Genomic DNA, 17,841 nt, shown 5'->3' with positions numbered 1-17,841 from the left:
TTTATTTTTGCGATCTGCTTCGTTTGTTTTCCATATATGCATTACAGACACATTAGAGAATCAAGAGAAGGAAGAAGAGTTATATAATGTTCAATGCAAGTTTTGGTTTTGTTGTGTTGCTGAGTTCAGGCACTTAAGTTGGATCAATAGGGTATGCCTTCTCGAACAGATCGGTCTTTAATGATTTCCGGAAGTTGAGGTGGTCCTGCATTGTCTTTATGGCTTTCGGTTGCAACACTGAACATACGGATTGTGTGATAACTATGCTGGCACTATAGTCTAGGCCTCCGATTTGACAGGCCAAAACTAAACATATAATTTACCCAGATGGTTACTCAATGTGGCCACTGTCCTGATAATTTTCTGGCACTCCCTCACTCCTCTCTTAACATGACCCACAAATATCAGGTCCTTTAGAGTATAAGTATTTAATCATATGGAGCATTCTCCCAGAAAAAAAAAAAATTCTGGTGTCACATCAGTGACAGCAACACAACCTTTCTCCACTGTCAGAAATTGTGTGGAGTAACAGAAAACCCTGCAAATGGACACCTAGGAGTATGCATCTCATGTCAGCACCAAGTCCAAGAACTCAAACTGTACCAAACCTACCTATGAAAAGTCGGCACCGCAAATATTCTCGACTACAAGAACACTTCCAGTTAGGAAAAGAGAATAAGTTGAACTACTACAGATTGCTACATTGAATCTACATGTTGCACATGTAAAACATAAGCCATTGCCTAGTAAAAAATAAGAAATGACAAATTCGAAACAAACACATAAGGAGACAAATAGTAAAATAAAATGGAATGCCCCAGAAAACAGAATGTGTGTGAACTGTGGAATACTGAAGAAAGAGAAACAGAAATGATTCTGATCTCTCTTTACCACTTATTGGTTTCCTCCTAGCTATTTTCCAGGATCCGATTTCCATTTTCTGTTTCTTTACACTTCCTCTCTTCTTCCATACTTTCCCTAAATCTCTTTCTGATGGTGATTCTTGTTTCTTCATTTTCTTTCTCCATTTCTTTCATCTGCCTTTTTATCTAACTATAGCTCGTTTAATGTGGACAAATGCGAAGCGATGCAGATTGGGAAGAATAATCCAAATCGTAATTACTTAATGCTAAGATCAACTTTAGGAGTCAGCACCTAAGAAAAAGATCTAGGTGTCATTGTAGACAATACACTGAAATTTTCCGCCCAGTGTATGGCGATGGCCAAAAAAGCAAACAGGATGCTAGAAATTATTAGGAAAAGGATGCAAAATAAGACGAAGAATATTATAATGCCTCTGTATTGCTCCGTGGTGTGACCTCACCTTGAGCATTGCATTCAATTCTTGTCTCCGCATGTTAAAAAAGATATAGTGGAATTAGAAAAGGTTCAAATAAGAGTGACTAAAATGATAGAGAAAGGAACTCCTCTCATATGAGGAAAGGCTTAAGAGGTTAGGAAAAGAGACAGTGAGGGGGTATGTGATAGAGGTTTATAAAGTACTTAGTGGTGTAGAACAGGCAAAATTAAATTGATATGTTACTCTTTCAAAAAGTGCAAAAGGACACTCACGGAAGTTATATGGTAATACTTTTAAAATGAACAGGAGGAAATATTTTTTCACTCAACAAATAGTTAAGCTCTGGAATTCATTGCCAGAGGATGTGGTAAGAGCGGTTAGTGTATCTGGGATTAAAAAAGGTTTGGATAAGTTCCTGGATGAGAAGTCCATAGTCTGCTATTGAGGTAGACATGGGGAAAGTCACTACTTGTCCCTGGGATCAGCAGCGTTAATCTTGCTACTTTTTGGGATTCTGTCAGATACTTGAGACCTGAATTGGCCACTGCTGGAAGCACGATACTGGGCTAGACGGACCATTGGTCTGACCCAGTATGGCTATTCTTATATTCTTAATTCATTCCTCCTTCTCCCCTCCTGTCCTCCCTTCCTACTTGTCACTATCTTCCCATTCCCCATCTCATTCTCATTCCTTCCCTACTCTCCTATCTTTCACTGATTTTCTAGTCAAGTTCCAACCTCATCTATCTTCTGAACATCCCCATGTGCCCAGTACCTGTCTTCCTGCTTCCTTCTTCCCTTTCTCAGCCTCTACCCATCTACTTCCTTCTTCAGCAGTCATTAACCTTGATTTTTCTCATCTTTACCCCAGCATACTTCCTTATACCCCTCCCTCTCAACCTTTCTCTATATGTGCCCTTCCTTCTTCCCTCCCCCACACAATTGTCCTCCTCTCTGTTGTTACTCCCTTAGCATCTCCTTTTCCTCCGAGCCTGACCCCAACATCACCCCTTTCAGTCCTAGAACTCGAACCCCAGCTTCAGTATCTGCAACAGCTCTCTTCTTGTCTTCCCCCCAAGTCCATATCAAGTCCTACCTCAGCATCAGTGCTAGACCCTTCCATTCCAAGTGTCCCCGTCATCAACCTCCGCCCTAAAAGAGCTGGAGTAGAGAAGACACCTAACAGTTAGAGCAGTGGACTGAGAACCTGGAAAACAGGGTTCTGTTTCCACTGCACCTGCTTGTAACCCAGGGCAGGTCACTTAACGCTACAATGTTCCAGGTATTAAAAAAAAAAATCTTAGTTTGTGAACCCACTAGGGATAGAGAAAGTACCTGTATTTAACATGTAAACCACTTTGGTTGTACCACAGAAAGGTGGTATTTCAAATGCATTGCCATACCCATATTAGGATCAATACTTAAACACCTGGATTCTATAAAGGTCACTGAAATTTGTACACAGGTCCATTTTATGCAGTGAGATCTACTTACTAATAATGGGGGTTAATAGTAAAATAACCCTTCTTATTGGTATCCCATGTTGATAACTTTCCCCCTTACAGAAAAAAAGAAATGTCTCTAAAAATGGAAATCACTGCTATATGTAGCAACAGTGAGTCACATATAGGGCAGTCAAGCTATTGTGACATCACTGATGAGTACTACTACTACTATTTAACATTTCTAAAGTGCTACTAGTGTTACACAGTGCTGTACAATTTAACATAGAGGGACAGTCCCTGCTCAAAGAGCTTACAACCTAAAAGACAAGTGAACAGTCAGTCCGATAGGGGCAGTCAAATTGGGGCAGTCTGGATTTCCTGAACGGTAAGAGTTAGGTGCCGAACGCAGCATTGAAGAGGTGGGCTTTAAGCAAAGACTTAAAGATGGGCAGGGAGGGTGAGGTTGGCTCTTAGGCATTGGTGGACTGAAGCATTATGACATCACAATATCAGCCCTGGTTACCAGAGACACAAACTCCTCACACTAAGGGGGGATGTTATCAACATGGACTACTGTTGTTATTTTACCACTAACTCATGCTATCTTAGCACAGGTCCCATTTTATGCAATAAGACCTGGCTACTAATAACTAGAATTAACAGTAAAATAACACGTCTTAGTAGCCCGTGTAGATAACTTCCCTCTTTAATTAAAAAAAAAAAAAGAAACAGTGCGACAAGGCGGTGGCAGTAGCTAGAAGATTGCTAGGCTGTATAGAGAGAGGAGTGACCAGCAGAAGAAAGGAGGTTTTAATGCCCCTGTATAAGACGTTGGTGAGGCCCCACCTGGAGTATTGTGTTCAGTTTTGGAGGACGTATCTTGCGAAGGATGTTAAAAAAATGGAAGCGGTGCAAAGAAAAGCTACGAGGATGGTATGGGATTTGCGTTCCAAGACGTATGAAGAGAGGCTTGCTGACCTGAACATGTACACCCTGGAGGAAAGGAGGAACAGGGGTGATATGATACAGACGTTCAAATATTTGAAAGGTATTAATCCGCAAACGAATCTTTTCCGGAGATGGGAAGGCAGTAGAATGAGAGGACATGAAATGAGATTGAAGGGGGGCAGACTCAGGAAAGATGTCAGGAAGTATTTCTTTACGGAGAGGGTGGTGGACGCTTGGAATGCCCTCCCGCGGGAGGTGGTGGAGATGAAAATGGTAACGGAGTTCAAACATGCGTGGGATATGCATAGAGGAATCCTGTGCAGAAGGAATGGATCCTCAGAAGCTTAGCTGAAATTGGGTGGTGGAGCAGTTGGGGGGAAGAGGGGGTGGAGGTTGGGAGGCGAGGATAGGGGAGGGCAGACTTATACGGTCTGTAACAGAGCCGGTGATGGGAGGCGGGACTGGTGGTTGGGAGGCGGGAAATACTGCTGGGCAGACTTATATGGTCTGTGCCCTGAAAAGGACAGGTACAAATTCAAGGTAAGGTATACACATATGAGTTTGTCATGGGCAGACTGGATGGACCATGCAGGTCTTTTTCTGCCGTCATCTACTATGTTACTATGTTACTATGTAAATGGAAATCACTGCTATATGTAATAAAAGTGAGCCTAAGTGTGGGACAGTCAAGCCATTGCGACATCACTGATGAGGTCGGCTCTTAGGCATTGGTGGAATGAGGCCTTATGACATCACAATATCAGTTCTGGTTTCCAGAGACTGAAACTCTTCACACTAAGGGGGGAAGTTCTCAGTGTAGGTTACCATTAACATGTGTTATTTTACCACTAACGTGCTATTTTAGCACAGGTCCCATTTATGCAGTGGCGATCCTAGGTCGGCTGCCACCCAGGGCGGATCGCCGCTGTTCTCCCTCCCCCCGGGTGCAGCGGCGTCTGTCCCCCCCAGGGTGCAGCACAACCCCTCCCCCCCGGCGCAATGACACCCCCTCCCCGGCGCATCAAGTCCCCCCCCCCGGGTGCATTCTTGGCTGCTGGAGGGTGCAGAGAGCAGCCGCGCGCCTGTTGGCTCTGCTGGCTCCCTGTTCCCTCTGCCCCGGAACAGGAAATAACCTGTTCCGGGGCAGAGGGAGCAGGGAACCAGCGGAGCCGACAGGCGAATGGCTCCTCTCTGCACCCTCCAGCAGCGTGCACCCGGGGCGGACCGCCCCCACCGCCCCGCCCTTGCTACGCCATTGCATTTATGCAATGATAACTACAAATAACTGGGGTTAGCAGTAAAATAATACATCTTAATGATAGTTCACATTGATATCAGTTCCCTTTCTCAGGCACTTACATTCGTGCCAACCTTAGAAGCCTATAGGGCTCATTTTCAATGCACTTAGACTTACAAAGTTCCATCGATTACCATTTCTGAAAGAGAAAAACGTCCAAAAAGAGTCAGAAAACACCATTTGGATGGATTTCTTCTCGAAACATCGAAGTCGGTATTTTGAAAACTTGTTTTGCAGACTTCTATCTATGCATTTCATCTGCCGTGTGTCCAGATCACAATGGCGCATGTTGGGGGTGTTTCGAAGGTGGGATGAGGGTGGGCTTAGGGAGTGCTTAACATTTGGATGTTTTAAAGCCATAATAAAGCAAAACCAAAACGTCTAGGCTAAGAACTTCAACTTTTTGGTCTAGACCTGTTTTTCTAACAAATAAGACACAAAACGTTGCCCTAAATGATCAGATGACCATTTGCAGGAATCAGGGATGACCCCTTTATCCCCCCAGTGGTCACTCACTCCCTCCCACCACCAAAAAATGAAAATAAAAATATTGATCACCAGAGTGTTTTATTAGGCTGAAATCCTAAAATAAATATTTATCTGTACCTACTACTGATCTGCTTTGCTTGTTTCCACATTGAGGTTTGTACCTTGTCTGCGTTGTTGTTTTTTGGGGACCATCTCTATTGTAGTGGTGAACAGTTGGGAGTAGTGTGTTTTGAGTGTGTGTTGGAGGGCTTAGAAGACAAGATAAGAGAGCAACGGTGAGATGTGTACCTGGGAGCATGTATATGAAGTACACAACAATGCCACCTAGCGTGCCCCATTGCTTTCCTGGGATGTCTGGGGGACCAGTATGCTAAAAATGCTGGCCCCTCCTACATCCCAATGGCTTGAATTTGTGTATTTTTAACTTGAATGGGTTTTTTAAATGACCTAAAATATAAACACACATAGAACACTTTGTTCAACATTGTATTTTTGAGAATGAGTATATTTCCTATACAGATTTGGTACGTTTAGCGCAAAATGTCCAAAGTCCGACTTAGACGTCACATCGAAAATGCCCCCCCTAGGTCACTTTTGGGCTCATTTTCGAAAGAGAAGGGCGCCCATCTTTTGACACAAATCGGGTGATGGGCGTCCTTCTCACAGGGTCGCCCAAATCAGCATAATTGCTGGGCGCCCTCAACTGCTTTCCGTCGCGGGGACGACCAAAGTTCCCAGGGGCGTGTCAGCCAGCCTCAAATGTCATACCCAGCTCCTTGACAGCAGTATGCAGGTCCCTGGAGCAGTTTTAGTGGGTGCAGTGCTGAATATTAACCGATTAAGTTGCCGTGGACAAAACTGAAACCGGATATTCAATGCCAGTTGCCGGAATGACTATCCAGTCTGATCACCAGCATCAGGCAGTCACCGCATAGCCCAATGCCAGCTGAATATCAGGGGGAAAAAAACCTATCGACTCAGTGTATCTTAAAAACAATCAAACGGCTAAGAATTATTTATCAAAGATGCCCCTGTTTTGTTTACATTCTGATATAAATCTGTGAAACAGGAAAGGAAGAGGTTTTCCAATAGGAGAACAGGTAAAACTTTGAAAAGGCTAAGTCATTTATTAATTACAAAATCATACAATTCTGTTTCTGATGTTACTGTCATGTACTTTCCACGGATACAATATCGGGCCACTGAAGATTAGATTATCAGAAGGACATACAAGCAGTCTTAAAATTGGATGTGATGTCTCCTGCAGAGGCAGAGCATTTCTTGAAGTGCGGTGATCAATCAGGGTTTGTCTTTCAAAGGAAAAGGGAAGGCTGATAAACATAGAAAAGGGGAGATTTCTGTATCGTCTGTATTTCTTTGTAATATTTGTCTGTTTATCTCTTGATGTTATTATTTCATACGTTATTTTGGATTCTGTGCTGGGTCCGTTGCTTTTTAATGTATTTATAAATGACCTAGAGATGGGAATAACTAGTGAAGTAATTAAATTCGCCGATGACACAAAATTATTCAGGGTCGTCAAGTCGCAGGAGGAATGTGAACGATTACAGGAGGACCTTGCGAGACTGGGAGAATGGGCGTGCAAGTGGCAGATGAAGTTCAATGTTGACAAGTGCAAAGTGATGCATGTGGGTAAGAGGAACCCGAATTATAGCTACGTCTTGCAAGGTTCCGCGTTAGGAGTTACGGATCAAGAAAGGGATCTGGGTGTCGTCGTCGATGATACGCTGAAACCTTCTGCTCAGTGTGCTGCTGCGGCTAGGAAAGCGAATAGAATGTTGGGTGTTATTAGGAAGGGTATGGAGTCCAGGTGTGCGGATGTTATAATGCCGTTGTATCGCTCCATGGTGCAACCGCACCTAGAGTATTGTGTTCAGTACTGGTCTCCATATCTCAAAAAAGATATAGTAGAATTGGAAAAGGTACAGCGAAGGGCGACGAAAATGATAGTGGGGATGGGACGACTTTCCTATGAAGAGAGGCTGAGAAGGCTAGGGCTTTTCAGCTTGGAGAAGAGACGGCTGAGGGGAGATATGATAGAAGTGTATAAAATAATGAGTGGAATGGATCGGGTGGATGTGAAGCGACTGTTCACGCTATCCAAAAATACTAGGACTAGAGGGCATGAGTTGAAGCTACAGTGTGGTAAATTTAAAACGAATCGGAGAAAATTTTTCTTCACCCAACGTGTAATTAGACTCTGGAATTCGTTGCCGGAGAACGTGGTACGGGCGGTTAGCTTGACGGAGTTTAAAAAGGGGTTAGATAGATTCCTAAAGGACAAGTCCATAGACCGCTATTAAATGGACTTGGAAAAATTCCGCATTTTTAGGTATAACTTGTCTGGAATGTTTTTACGTTTGGGGAGCGTGCCAGGTGCCCTTGACCTGGATTGGCCACTGTCGGTGACAGGATGCTGGGCTAGATGGACCTTTGATCTTTCCCAGTATGGCACTACTTATGTACTTATGTACTTATGCACCTAGAAGTGAATGATGGAATAAAGAAATTTTAAATAAATAAGTTACGAAAATCTTATAGTGGACTATTATTGTGGATATTGTATACAGAAGAAGTTCTGACCAGAACATTTATCACTTCAAGAATCATTCACAGCGTAAAATGCCAATTGATTTGCATATTATTCTGTGTTACTATTATTTATTTATTGGGATTTATCAACCGCCTTTATGAAGAGATTCACCCAAGGCAGTGCATAGCAGGTACAGTTTAACATCAAATTTATAATTTTGTTAACAGCATAACAGTAGTAAAAATTTGCCAAATACAAACATGAAAAATACCCCTCCCCCCGATTACTAAGCCGTGTTAGAGACTGCCTTGTGCTAATACCGATACAGCCCATTCACTTTGGCTTAGGAAACAGGACCCAAAATACAAATATTTAACAGCACTGAAATTCAAATAACATAGATATAATATGATGTCAGCATAATACTAACGAAACATCTAATAAGCATTAGAACATTCAACTAACATAGATATGATGCTAATGATTTTCTACAATACAGTCAAAGACAAATGGGGTTCACACTCTCCACAGGAACGGAACACAACAGTAAAGGGGTGGAAAGGACCCAAAATCAAATGATCAGTCAGCCACACAAGGGTAAGATGCTCCGAAAGAACCCTTTATTCAGACCCAACATGGTCCGTGTTTTGGCTAGAACAGCCTTTTTCAGGGGTCAATCTATTGGTGATCAGTAATATGTTAATTGATTGATGGAGCATTTAGATACGGCTGAAATGACTCAGGCAGCTCAGGTCCACGATCTTAGACCGAAACCTCATCCTGCTGCAGTGCCGGGTGCCCTGATACCCTCGCCGCTCTACAACACTCAGTACCCCCGGGCTGTCCCTAACACTGCTACCTATGCATGCAGTAGAGAGAAGAGAACCAGTACCATGTAGCCGAGGGGCCAAATGCAGATATATAAACTTGGATTTGGTATATATAAAAAAAAACCACGGAGGGATTCAGTGATTGAGAAGCTCAATCACCCATAGAGATTTCAAAATGTATTGGGTCTCATTCTGGGTGAGTTAATACTCTGAGAATCCTCCTAAAAACTGAAAGATTTATTATAGTCATTATGGAGTCTGTCCTGGTGATTTAAGGGCGGACTAGAAGGGATACCAAGCTGCCACCTTATTATATGTAGCCATATCTTTGGATTCTGGCTTGTGTGCGTTTGTGAATAATCACCAGAACATTTTGGGATCATTTGTTATAAAATTGATATATAGATGGGGGCAAGATGGGTGGTACAGAGTCAGGGATAAGTAAATGGGTGGCTAAACTTGAGGCAAGTTCTTTGTATAGTTAAACAAGATATAAGGAACTGGTCTAAGGTACAGTGTGTTGCAAGCTAGTCCAGGTGCAGAAGATGTGTATAATCAGTCACCCTATGTATTAAAGGCTTAGGAGAAGAGCCAGGTTTTCACCTGCTTCCTGAAGTAGAGGTAGTCTCGAGTTATAAGTAGCCCCTCTGGGAGTAAATTCCAGAGTGTGAGGGCTACTCCTGAGAAGGCTCGGTGGCAGGTATCACATCGTATAATTTATTTTGATGAAGGTACAGATAGTGATGATCCTTGACAGAACCTTAGGGGTCTCAACGGTGTGTAATGGGCTAACTTATTCTTTAAGTACTCTGGCCCATTTTGTCTGAAAATCAAATTCAGAGTTTTAAATTTAGCCCTGTAAGGCACTGGTAGTCAGTTTTTGCAGGAAGGGTGTGATGTGGTCACGCCGCTTACATAGCGTTACCATATGGCTCCATAAAAAGGAGGACACATTGATCCAGTCTGGGTTTTGCTTCCACAATGGAAGTAAAACCCAGACTGGCTCAATCTGTCCTCCTTTTTCTGGAGCCATATGGTAACCCTACGCTTACAGCCGTCTATGGGTCATGCTGCAGCATTCTGAATTAGTTGTAGCTGATACAAACTCTTTTTGGTTTGGCCAGTGTACAGAGTATTACAGTAGTCTAGTCATGATGTTATCATGGTGGACCACTGTGGTCAGACTTGTCTTTTCTGTATATGGAGAGAGATTTCGTAGCTGCTGTAGGTGTTAAAGACAATTTTTAAAGGTTGTTTGAATTTGTGGGATTAGAGTGAGTGATTCCTGACTTGTGATTTTACGGGTTGTTCATACTTCCCAAAAGTCAGGTATTTATCCACTTTTGTTAGGTACCAAAGAATCTCTGTTTTGCTTGGGTTCAGGCAGAGTTTGTTGTTGTTTGCCCATTGCTGAGTTGCGGTTAGGCAGGCAGTCAGTTTACTCAGAGCTGTGGATAGATCTAGTTGAGTGGGCATGAGTAGTTAGTTGCATATCATCGGCATAGATGTAGAATTTGGTGTCCATTGACCGAAGCAGCTCAGCCAGAGGCTTGAGGTAGATATTAAATAAAATGGGAGAGATTATGGATCCCTGTGGCATCCCACAGTCCAGTACCCAAGGTAATGATGTGCTGTTGCTGAACAGAACTGATTGTTGTCTGTCTGACAAATAGGATTTGAAGCAAGTAAATACTGTTTCTACCAGTCTTGTAAGCATGATATTATGATCCACAGTGAGAAATCCAGCAACACTGGTATGAGGCAGATCCCCTGTCACGGTACCTGTGCAGATCATCAAGAAGGGACACAAGAACCATCTCTGTTCCGTGCCCAAGTCTGAAGCCAGATTGACATGGTTCTAGCCAGTTACTTTCAATTAGACAGTCGTTGAATTGAATGCATACTGTCTGTTCTAAGAAACAGCAAGGCAAACGATCCGCAAACTCCAGCGTCAGTGTTATGTTATGGTACAGGCGTGCCGTTTGTGATAAGTAAGGTCGTTCCTCACTTGTAGGATTACGACCCATGCTGGTTTTTTCACGATTTTGATGAAATTGATCAGCATCTACTGTTGGAATACATTACGACTTTTTCCACAAGCATCCTATAATACAGTTCATTCAATAGCCCCTGACGCAGCCCTTCCGGGCGAAACACGGCCTGTGTCGGGCAATTTTTTTACACCACCAATAAAGTTTATTTATATCTATTACTGATCTGCTTGACTGTCTGTTCAATACATTTTGCCAAGAAAGGAATGTTACAAACTGAACAGTAGTTTTCGAACTTGTTCTGGTCAGGGGAGCTCTGTTGCAGTAGGGGACACATCGCAGCTCTTTTTAGTGTTGCTGGCAGCTGCCCTTTCATAAGAGAGGAGTAAACAATTCTAGTGGCCCATTCCACGAGGCCTATGCTCACTCTTTGAACTATTTTTTCTAAGCCTGGGTCAAGAGGGCAGGTTGAGGCCTTAGACCTTTAAAGATTCTTTCAAGAGCTTCCTCTGTGACCTGGTTGAATGAGTCTCAGAGGGATGTGCATGGTGGGGAAGAGGGAGTGTTCTCTTCGTTAGCTGGTGGGAGCTTTGATGGGACTGTCTGTAGATCCAGATGGAGTCCTTTAATTTTATTGGTAAAGTATGTGGCAAAATCATTCCTGGTTAGTTGTGACTGGGAAGTCTGGTTCTGTTGGGTTTTATTTTATTTTTGTTACATTTGTACCCCGCACTTTCCCACTCATGGCAGGCTCAATGCGGTGGGCAATGGAGGGTTAAGTGACTTGCCCAGAGTCACAAGGAGCTGCCTGTGCCGGGAATCAAACTCAGTTCCTCAGTTCCCCAGGACCAAAGTCCACCACCCTAACCACTAGGCCACTCCTCCAGTAGGTCGTTTGCTATTTTAAATAGTTGCTTGGTTGAGTTTGCAGATTGTTCAATGTGTTGAGAGAAATATTGATTCTTCTAACTGCCAGACTGCACTTTATAGGGCCTTCTTGGTCTTCATTCCCAAACCCTGAAGGCCACAATCAGGTAAGGTTTATTTATGTATTTATTGGGGTTTATTGACAGGGATTTGACACAGCAAACTGACTTTTTATTTATGGACTCCTGAAGAAGAAGTGAAACGAGGCTCGTTGGGTCCTTTACATTCTGCTTTTCATTGTGACTATTTCCCTGAACATTGAACTTTTTACAAGTGTTGCAGATAAGTCTTTTGAATTAGTACAAGACTTATTTAATTGATTCTATTCAAATATTTATATATGAACGTTGTATGTTTTGTTGTTTAGTTGGGCACATTGTATGAACTCTGGTTTTTTATTTATACATCACAGAGTGCGACTTGACACATTTTGTTTAGTGGAACCCGGGGATGTAAATAACGATGACTAACATGTCGGCAACTTGTAATCGAGTCCTGCAACTGCTGTTATCACATAAAGCACTGTTAAGTACCTTAGTCATTTCTAATGATACTGAGGGTCCACATTTTAATCACATATTTATATCCTTTGTTATAGTGTCTCATCGCCCCTTTGGTTGTATCTCACAGACGGGAAAGAGCTATTTAGTTTAGTCATTTTGTATCTCTTTCAAGAGTTTAAGATTGTATGGAATTTTTCTAAGAAGTTATCAGCAGTCAGATATTTCATGTCTCGAATTTCCTTCCCAACTTTGGTTGAACCTTCTGTTTTATGTAATCATTAATAGAAAATTTGATTAGAAAATGATCAGTGCATGATAGGGATGTTATCTTGATGCCTCCAGCCTTGTGTTCAAAGATATCGACCCCACTGCGGAACACCAAATCTAGCATATGGTCCTTTTCATGGGTTGGAGATTTGATAACCTGAGTAAATCCTGGTGCTTCCATCATATCAAGGAAGGCAGCAGTGGTGGTATCTGGAGTTTCAATGTGTAGGTTAAAGTCTCCCATGATCAGTAACCTAAGGTAGCTCAGGGTTACTTCAGTTACCAGATTCAGCAGTTCTTGCACAGGTGACGTGTTGTTGCGAGGTTCTCTGTAGACCATCAGCAACCACATTGGTTCCTTATTTCCCAGCAGGATTAGGAGGCATTCTGACTCAGACAGGTGGGGGATGGACACTCTATGCAGTTTGATTGTCTCTCGGATCAGGACTGCTACCCCTCCACTCAGCTTCCCTTGTCTTGGTTGGTGCAGGATAGTGAATCTTGTAGGGCATAGTTTAGCCAATGGTACTTCTCCACTTTCATCCAGCCAGGTCTCAGTTATTCCCAAGATGTCTAGGTGGTATTCACTGATGACATCATGGACCTACATTTGCTCCGCTCCTAATTTAGGTGTCGGCAGGTTTTACTTTGCAGGACGTCAGACTCACAGAAACAGAAGCCTGCGCAGCCTTCTACATGGAATGTTGCTAGTGGAATAGCAACATTCCATGTAGAATCTCCAATAGTATCTATTTTATTTTTGTTACATTTGTACCCTGCGCTTTCCCACTCATGGCAGGCTCAATGCGGCGGGCAATGGAGGGTTAAGTGACTTGCCCAGAGTCACAAGGAGCTGCCTGTGCCGGGAATCGAACTCAGTTCCTCAGTTCCCCAGGACCAAAGTCCACCACCCTAACCACTAGGCCACAGTTGTTTACTTAATTACATCTCACAGTATTAATTTGTATATGATTATATTGGCAAGGAGGAAGCATAGCATATAAACCCCCACCATAACCAAAAGGTGCATGAATACTGAAATGCATAGTTGCTTTTTAGCACTCTCTGTGTGGAGTGGGTGGAGTAAAAGAAAAAGAATATAGTTACATAGCAGCAAGGTTTCACGATTTAGTTTCTTAATGCATGCATTTTAATAGAAAAGTACCCATGGATATTGCATGGTATATCAGTGAACATGATTCAAAATTCAGTTGAAATTTCAGAAAATCATGTAACACCTCTGTTGGATGCCCTACACGTTTTGCCAGTGCAGGCAGGGGTTATTTTTAAAGTACTCTGTTTGGTGTTTAAGTTTATGGATGGCTCTTGCCCTAAAAGTAGTTCCCAGTTGGTGAATATATTAAAGTTTAGGGCAAATTTCAGGAGTTGTAATAACTTGATGTTAGCTTTTCCTTCAGTTAAGGGGGGTATGGCTTAAAACTATTTTCTCTTAATCTTTTTTCTTTGCCGCTGTCCAGCATTGGAACAATCTTCCTTCTGAATTTCGTTCAATGACAAATTATGTTCTATTTCGTAAAGCTTTGAAAACGTATTTGATTACTAGGTTATGAGGTTTTTATTGTTTTTCTCATAAGTTTTACTCTTGTTTTGAGTTGTTAACTTTTTCTGATAGTTTGTTATCACTGTTTACTTTGTTCACAAATGTGTATCTCACCTTGAATCTTGATTAAGAGAGTTGGTGTCTACCAAGTCCTTATTAACATAACATAAAAATAACATCAATCTGTAAATAAGAATTCAAGATTCATGCCTTGAATTATAAGCTGAGATCGGCTGCGCTCAAAAAGAATCCTTCCGCCTTTGTTTATTAGTTTAAATAATTCTTTAAATAATATTTCTTTGATCTTGGATCCAGTGTTGTGGTCTAATAATGTAGGAAAAAAAGGAGGGGAAATTTTTTTTCTTTTTCTTTTTTAATTTCTTGAGTGATGTAATATTGAATTCTCTCCCTTTTCTGTATTTCTGATTTTATGTATATGCATAAATGATAATGTAAAATGATAAAAAATAAAAATAAGATCTCAGGTGGAGAACAATGGTATGAATGCTCATACATCTTGAAATTGTTCAACTACAACAAAACCAACAGCATAAATCATGACTTTGAAGAATAAGAAACCAGTAGTTCAGTGGAGGAGTAGCCTAGTGGTTACCCCCCCCCCCCCATGCATCACCCCCCCAGGTGCATTCTTACCTGCTGGGTACAGCCGCGCAACAATCGGTTCTGCTGGTTCCCTGCTCCCTCTGTCCCGGAACAGGAAGTAACCTGTTCCGAGGCAGAGGGAGCAGGGAACTGTATGGCTGCTTTCTGTACCCCTCCAGCAGCATGCACCCGGAGTGGACCACCCCCCACTGCCCCGCCCTTGGTACACCACTGTGCAGTGGACTTTGATCCTGAGGAACTGGGTTCAATTCCCATTGCAGCTCCTTGTAACTCTGGGCAAGTCTCTTAACCCTCCACTCCCAGGTTCAAATAAGTACCTGTATATACTATATAAACCACTTTCTAACCTATTTGAGATTCTTTGTGGAATGTTGCTATTATTTGAGATTCTACAGAGACTGTTGCTAGTGCAGGAGTAGCCTAGTGATTACTGCAGTGGACTTTGATCCTGGGGAACTGTATTGGGCAATCAAGCCATTGTGACATCACTGATGAGGTTGGCTCTTATTGGTGGAATGAGTGGAGGAGTAGCCTAGTGGTTAGTGCAGTGGACTTTGATCCTGGGGAACTGTATTGGGCAATCAAGCCATTGTGACATCACTGATGAGGTTGGCTCTTATTGGTGGAATGAGTGGAGGAGTAGCCTAGTGGTTACTGCAGTGGACTTTGATCCTGTGGAACTGGGTTTGATTCTCACTGCAGCTCCTTGTGACTCTGGGCAGGTATAAGTACCTGTATATACTATTTATTTGTTACATTTGTATCCCACATTTTCCCACCTATTTGCAGGCTCAATGTGGCTTACATAGTACCGGAAAAGCGTTTGTCGTTTCCGGTGTGAACAAATACAATGTGATTTTGTGATAAGGTGTAATTTAAATGGCAAAGTCACAGTAATAGTCCTAAGGTGGGAGAGTAGCGTTGTGTTCATACATGCTTTGGTTTTCTTGTTTAGCCAAGGTCAGTTCTTTAGGTTGGATCGAGAGGGTATGCTTTTTTGAACAGGGTGGTTTTTAGTATTTTCCGGACGTTTAGATGGTTGTAGGTCGCTTTTAAGGCTTTTGGTAGTGCGTTCCACAATTGTGTGCTTATATAGGAGAAGCTGGATTCATAGGTGGATTTATATTTAAGACCTTTACAGGGTAGGTTTAGATATGATCGTGTTGAGTCGGCAGCGTTTCTGGTTGGTAGGTCGATTAAGTCTGTCATGTACCCAGATGCTTCGCCATAGAGAATTTTGTGGACCATGGGGCAGATTTTAAAGGCAATGGGTTCTTTGATTGGGAGCCAGTGTAGTTTTTCGTGGAGGGGTTTTGCACTTTCAAATTGCGTTTTTCCAAATATGAGCCTGGCTGCTGTGTTTTGAGCAGTCTGCAGTTTCTTTAAGGTTTGTTCTTTGCATCCTGCATAGATTCCATTGCAGTAGTCAAGGAGGCTTATTACCATTGATTGTATCAAGTTGCAAAAGGTATCCCTCGGGAAGTATTGTTTCACGCGTTTGAGCTTCCACATTGAGTGGAACATTTTCTTTGTGGTGGATTTTGCTTGGCTCTCCAGTGTAAGGTTGTGGTCTATTATGACGCCGAGGATTTTCAGGTGTAAACTGCTTTGTACGTAGTTGGAAAAAAACACAGCAAGGTGATATATTAAGTCCCATTCCCCTTCCCTAGTCATCATTCAACTCACAACTGGAAAGGAAGTTCTGTGTTAGAACATGAGTAGCCATACTGGGTCAGACCAATGGTCCGTCTAGCCCAGTATCCTGCTTCCAACAGTGGCCAAGCCAGGTCACATGTACCTGACAGAATCTCATGAGTAGCAAGATTCCGTGCTACCAATCCCAGGGCAAGCAGTTGCATCCCCATGTCTGTCTCAATAGCAGACTATGGACTTTTCCTCCAGGAACTAGTCCAAACCTTTTTTAAACCCAGATACGCTAACCACTCTTACTACATCCTCTGGCAAAGAGTTCCAGAGCTTAACTATTCATTGAGTGAAAAAAATATTTCCTGCTCTTTGTTAAAGGAAGGAATGGTTTCACCCAATGACTGCACAGTAGAAGCTTGCAGAGACTCAGTGTAGTTCTGCAGCAGAAGGAAATTGATGCACAGTCATGATGGTTGGAATGTGCTCTTGGACAGCTCTGTTGGTCATGTGCAAAGCCTCTGCATTGAGAATGCCTAGGGCATGAGGGAACTGATAACATAGAGGAAGCCATCTATTGAAGTCCCACACCACCTTTCTTTCATAAGGGAAGCTTTGATTGAATTTATTTTGATTTTGCTCACACCTTTTTCAGTAGTAGCTCAAGGTGGGTTACATTCAGGTGGATTGGATATTTCCCTGTCCCACGAGGGCTCACAATCTAAGTTTGTACCTGAGGCAATGGAGGGTTAAGTAACTTGTCCAAGATCACAAGGAGCAGCAGTGGGATTTGAACCAGCCACCTCTGGATTGCAAGACCGGTGCTCTAACCACTAGACCACTCCTCGAAAGTTTGCAAATGAATAGAGCACGGGGAAGTAGACTCCATTTAATGCTGCTCTGCGTCTGGACCTTCTAGGCCTCTGCGCATGAGGGAGATATTCGCCTGACATGGCGACGGAGGCAATCCTCTCATGACTTGGGTTGTCTAGTACACTATCATGACAGACAGGAAGTCACAAAGGCGGTCGCTGGGATGATTCTGTCATTTCTTTGAGCTATTGCCATGACCATACAGAACATGCAATTTTTCAGGTCATGACTGAGGACTTTGCCATCCAAAGCAGAACACATCTACGTCCTCAAGGTGGAGGTTTCCACACAAAGGGAGCATAAGCAAAGAGATGACATTCCAAAATAAATAAATAAAAACAAACAAAAAAGACCTAAGAAATTAGTTACAGTACTTGAAGGACAAATAGCATCAAAAACTTTGACCTAACACTGAAAAACGTACATGAAAATAAAAGAAGTTTTGTTGGCAGAGCTTTGTCATAGGATCCTTCAAGACTGAGGTGGTTTAGCTATGTCATAGCTTCGATGTTTACGTCCATCTTAAGCTAAGTACAATACAGATTTTAGTACTGTTTGTGCAGATGGAAATATATCAACTTTAAGCCA

This window comes from Microcaecilia unicolor, chromosome 11, assembly GCF_901765095.1.
Source record: "Microcaecilia unicolor chromosome 11, aMicUni1.1, whole genome shotgun sequence".
Taxonomy (NCBI): Eukaryota; Metazoa; Chordata; class Amphibia; order Gymnophiona; family Siphonopidae; genus Microcaecilia; species Microcaecilia unicolor.
This window is presented reverse-complemented; position numbering follows the sequence as displayed.